This window comes from Dipodomys spectabilis, unplaced genomic scaffold, assembly GCF_019054845.1.
Source record: "Dipodomys spectabilis isolate Male_0828 unplaced genomic scaffold, ASM1905484v1 ptg000327l, whole genome shotgun sequence".
NCBI lineage: Eukaryota > Metazoa > Chordata > Mammalia > Rodentia > Heteromyidae > Dipodomys > Dipodomys spectabilis.
In genome coordinates, this window is record NW_024871004.1 from 2,794,769 (window position 1) to 2,799,952 (window position 5,184).

The following is a 5,184-nucleotide window of genomic DNA, read 5'->3' on the forward strand; positions in this document are numbered from 1 at the left end:
TACTAATGTAAGCCTAAAGATTGCATCCTGATCAAGAGTTAAAAGAAGATGAAATTCCAGCTGATCTAGTGCTATTCACTGATAAGACACTTCATACCACAGAAAAGGATGGATTTGCTACACTTGGGTCACCAGAGCTTCTGAGGGAAGACAGTGGTCTGTGTCTTCTAGATCTGGAGGTAAGAAATTGCTTTTAAAAGCCTGAAATGGGGATTTGACACCTGGTTAAAAAGCTACTTGCTCTCTGTGATGACAGAGAGACAGAGGAATGTAAAACAGCATTCTCTTCAAGACAAAGCCCGAGAAAGAGAGTATCTGACCTGCTATGGTTAAGACTGATGTGGAATGTTCAACTGGAAATAGTCATTAAAATTTTTATATGGGAATTGGTTCATGAGAAACAGACAAGCCAGACTTTGAGAGCTCAAATTGAGAATCTTTATTAGAAAGCAGGTGACTTCAGAAGGACTCATGTCTAAAAGACCTGCAGACTATAATGTAGCTTGCACAAAGCTTGTAAAGACAAAATAATCACATGTTTGGGGTAAAGACCCAAGCCCAACAAAAACAAACCATCTAGGGGAGCAATCAGGGTCGAGCATTCTATGTAGCAGAGCTCTCTAGGGACCCAGCAGCATGACACCAATATTCCCAGAATGGCCTGTTTTCCCTCTAGGCTTTTTAGAGCTGGGTAAAAAGCCTCCAAGACCCATCCAGACTCCATGATGACGGTGAGGACAAAACAATGTTACTTTGACCTAATATCCCTACTTCATTATAAAACAAGGGTAAATACAGAAGTTTAGGAAAACAACATGTGGCTACCCTGGCTCCATAACTAACAGCAGACTGCAGAATCCAAATACAGAATACTCCCACAACGCCATACCCAGAAGAGACCAGAGGTGAGGCCCCACAACACCCATACCCAGAGAGCTCCCCTGTCACCATGGCTCAGCCCACAACTAACACAGAAGAGCTGCAGGAGCAGCTCCATGTCTGTCCAGGATATGGGAGCCAACCTGAGAGTTCCTCGCAAAGACACAGAGGTCTGCCACAGCACTGCTGGTCATCCTCACAACCAGTTCTCTGCTGGGGTGAAGCCCTCCCGTCCCACAGGAGATCAGAGCTGGTGGTTACCCACAGATCGTGACACGGACCCCTCTCCCTCCAACCCATGAAGGAACATTACACTTGAAGATGTCAAAGAAGTCCGAGCCCTTCCTCACTGCCCACATCCCACATGTTGGATTCCAGCAGGAGGTCCTAGGGACTCACACGTGCTGGGCGCCAGGACTCGGTGTCCTCAACAGGCCTGGCTATCAGGGGATAACAATGCTGGTCTGAAAACAAACGTCCCCGCACCCACAGAGCCTCTCCCTTCAGGAACCATGAAAGGCTTCTGAATGGCAGCTGCAGGAGAAGCATTTCATCAGCTGCAGTTGCTAAGTGAACATGAGTGCCAGCTACAGGAGAAGCAACCCCCTATCGTGAGCACCTGCTGGCGCTGGTAGAGCAATCCCCCATCAGGAGCCCAAACTCATGCATTCACAGGCCCCTACCAGAAGCCCAGGAATCACGCTGTAGCTGCTAGCAGAGAGTTCCCCTCTAGGGTGCCTGCCTCTCCACAAACCTCATGCCTGTCTCTCAGAGTCTTGAATCTTGTGCAGCAGACATTTCCAATGGAACAATTTCTGGTAGATCTCATCCTCAGATACATCAAGCATGCACATGTGCCCACCAGCCATAGGAGGCCAAGCATAGACCACTTGTGGGGACAGACCCAACCCAGGGCCAAGGCACAAACAAATCTTGTGCCCATGTGGGTAGCCCAACCCTCCTGAAGTCCCGATTCTAACCTTGCCATCCCCCACTGCAGACGGGACCATGCTCCTCTCAGCCAGCTGGAGACAGCGCATGCACATGTGCTTGTTGGCATGGGCTGGCCTACCCAGTGTCAACTAGCCCGGGGCAAGTGAGGGCTGTCACATCATTCTGGTGTGAGCAGGCCAAGCTCAGGTCACGACCCCCACAATCCCAGGACCCAAATATGTAAATCACAATGAAAGAAGACATGATTCATGGACTATCAGGACAACAAACCAAATCCCAAATCTAACAACAACCCAGGGAAGGACCCCAGTGAAAGTGAAGAAGAGATGGAGGACAAAAGAACCATTAAAGAAATGATGATGGAATTGGCCAAAGAAATAAAGGGGGAAATGTGAAAGTATCAATAGGAGAAGGAAGACATGAATATTTACCTGGTAGGGGAGATACCATGATCACGAAGGTGGTTTTCCCAGGGCGAGGATTATCCATTGCACTACAGATGTGCTGAGCCTTGTGATTTCCCCAAAGTGGGAAACTCAATTGCATAATTTGCAGTAGTGGGGAATGACATTCGTGCTCTCCCCTGGTAAAAAATTTAAAAAAAGAAAAAGAAAGAACACATGACAAAGGAATTCCAAGATTTCTTAAGCCAGGCATCAACAGATCTTGCCTGTAATCCTAGCTACTCAAAAAGCTGAGATCTGAGGATCATGGTTCAAAGCCAGACCGGGCAGGAAGTCCTTGAAATTTTATCTCCAATAAACCACCAGAAAACTGGAAGTGGTGCTATAGCTCAAGTAGTAGAGCACTCGCCATGAGCTGAACAGCTGAGAGAAAGCACTCAGGCCCAGAGTTCAAGCCCCACGACCGACAAAGAAAATAAAAAACACAGTAAACCCTTCATTAACAGATGAAATTAATACTTGGAGAACTGATATTAATAGCATAAAGGGCTCATTTTCCACAATGCAAACACCAGTAGAAGTCATAGTTAACAGAATAAGTGAAATGGAAAATAGCTTATCAGGAGTCAAGAATAAATCAGAAGAACTGGAACAGAAAGTCAAAGGCAGACGTTATGTCGAAAAACGAACTTTTTACAACTTTGCCGTGGGATGGGGGGATGGAGAGGAGTAGGGATAAAAGGGGAAACAAAGGAGGAGGCAACAATGCTTGATAAGAAATGTACTCACTATCTTGCCCATGTAATTGTAACCCCTCTGTATGATATTTTCACAATTAAAAAAACACTTAGAACATTCCAAAGGGAAATCCAAGATTTGGCCAAAGCAGCCAAGAAATTAAATCTATGCATAATTAGAATCAACAAGGGAGCATAATTTAATAGAGGCATGGAAAACCTATTTGGTATAATAACATAGTAGTTCCCCATCTTAAGAGAGAAAATCTCACCCACAAACAGAAGCATATAGAACCCTTAGCAGACAGGATACAAGGAGAAATATTTCTAGACACATCATAGTAAAAATATTAGACTTGAATAGCAAGGAATTGGCTTTAATTGCTCTAAAATCAAAGAAGGACATATATTACAATGGAAATAAAATGAGAATCACTGCGAACTTCTCTACACAGTCCCTCAATGCAAGGAGAGCCTGGAATGATATTATCTAAATCCTGAAAATCAACAACTGCCAAACCAAACTGTGACCCATTGAAGCAATCATTTATATTTGACAGAGAAACTAAAACTTTCCATGACAAACAAAGATTAAAGGAAGTCATGAACATCAAACTGGCATTACAAACAATTCTAAAGGGAGGAATACAATCTGAAAAAAACACAAAGAAAATGAAAGAAACATATCAGACAGAAACCACCACAAGATAAATTTAGTAAGCACGGGAAAAGAAAAGAAACAAAATACAGGAAAATAAGTAAATGGCAAGAAAATTGACACATTTCTATAATAACCCTAAACATTAACAGACTCAATTCCCCAACGAAAGAAAACGAAAAGCAGATTGGATCAAAAGTAAAAGATCTATTCATTTGATTTTGCTAAGAGACCAATCTCACAGCCAAAGATAAAAACCAACTGTGAGCAAAGCGTTGGAAAGAGATCTTCCATTCAAATGTACCCTGCAAGAAAACAGGAGTAGCCATATTACTATCTGATAAGTAGACTTACTAAAATAAATACAGAGACAAGTAAGGACATTACATACTAATAAAGTGATTGATGCATGAAGAGGAAATCAGAGTGGTCAATATCTATGCACCAAGCAATGGAGTGCTTAAACAGGTTAAACAAATACTCTCAGCCTTACCGAACAAAATAGACTCAAATGCAATAATATTGGGAGATTTTAACACCTTACTCTCCTCAGAGGATACATCAACCAAACAAATATAAACAAAGAAGCCTCTGAACTAAATGACACAATAATAAAAATGGACTTAGCAGACATCTAGTTTTCTACCCAACAATGACCTAATACACCTTCTTCTCAGCAGCCTATGGAACATTCTCAAACATAGATCACACATGCAAAGAACCTCAGCAAATACAAGGAGATTGGCATAAATCCTACCATTATATCCAAACACAGTGGAATCAATCAAATTATTAAGAGCAAATCATACTTTAGAAATTACTCAAAAACATGGAGATTGAACAGCACAGTACTGACTAACACCCAGCTCACAGAAAAAATTCAGGAAGAAATTATAATATTCTTACAACTCAATGAAAATGTAAACACATCACAATGGAACCTCTGGGATAGAACAAAGGCAATGTTGTAAAGAAAGGTCATAGCACTAATTGTACATATGAAAAAAATGGAAACATTAAAGTAAATAACCTCCTGATGCAATTGTAACTGCTAGAAAAACTCAAATCTAAAGTGACTAACTGGAGATACATAGCAAAAATTAGGGCAGAAATCAACAAAACAGAAACTAAAAAAAAACTATCCATAAAAATCAATGAAACAAGGGCTGGGAAGGTGGCTCAGTGGTAGAGCACTTGCCTTGCATGCTTGAGGCCCTGTGTTTGATTCCTCAGCACCACATAAGCAGAAAAAAAGCCAGAAGTGGCACTGTGGCTCGTGGTAGAGTGCTAGCCTTGAGGTGAAGATTTGAGGGACAGCACCCAGGCCCGGAGTTCAGGCCCCATGACCAGACCCAAAAAGAAAAAAATCAATGAAACAAAAAGCTGGGAATATTTTGGAAAACAAATTAATAAAATTGACAGACTAATTGTGAGATTAATGATAAAAAGAAGAGAGGAAATTTATATAAACAAGATCAGAGACACCACAGGTAGTATTATGACAAACACCCAAGAAATCCAAATAATTATAAAGGACTACACTCAAAATCTA

At 41.8% G+C, this 5,184-nt stretch overlaps 1 non-coding gene across 1 annotated transcript; it reads left to right on the forward strand.

The window, feature by feature from the left end:
- Positions 1–2,256: 2,256 nt before the first annotated feature.
- On the forward strand, positions 2,257–2,418 carry LOC122128271. The gene has a single exon (XR_006151396.1). It is a non-coding gene; the product is annotated as a U1 spliceosomal RNA (small nuclear RNA).
- The last annotated feature ends 2,766 nt before the right edge of the window (positions 2,419–5,184 follow it).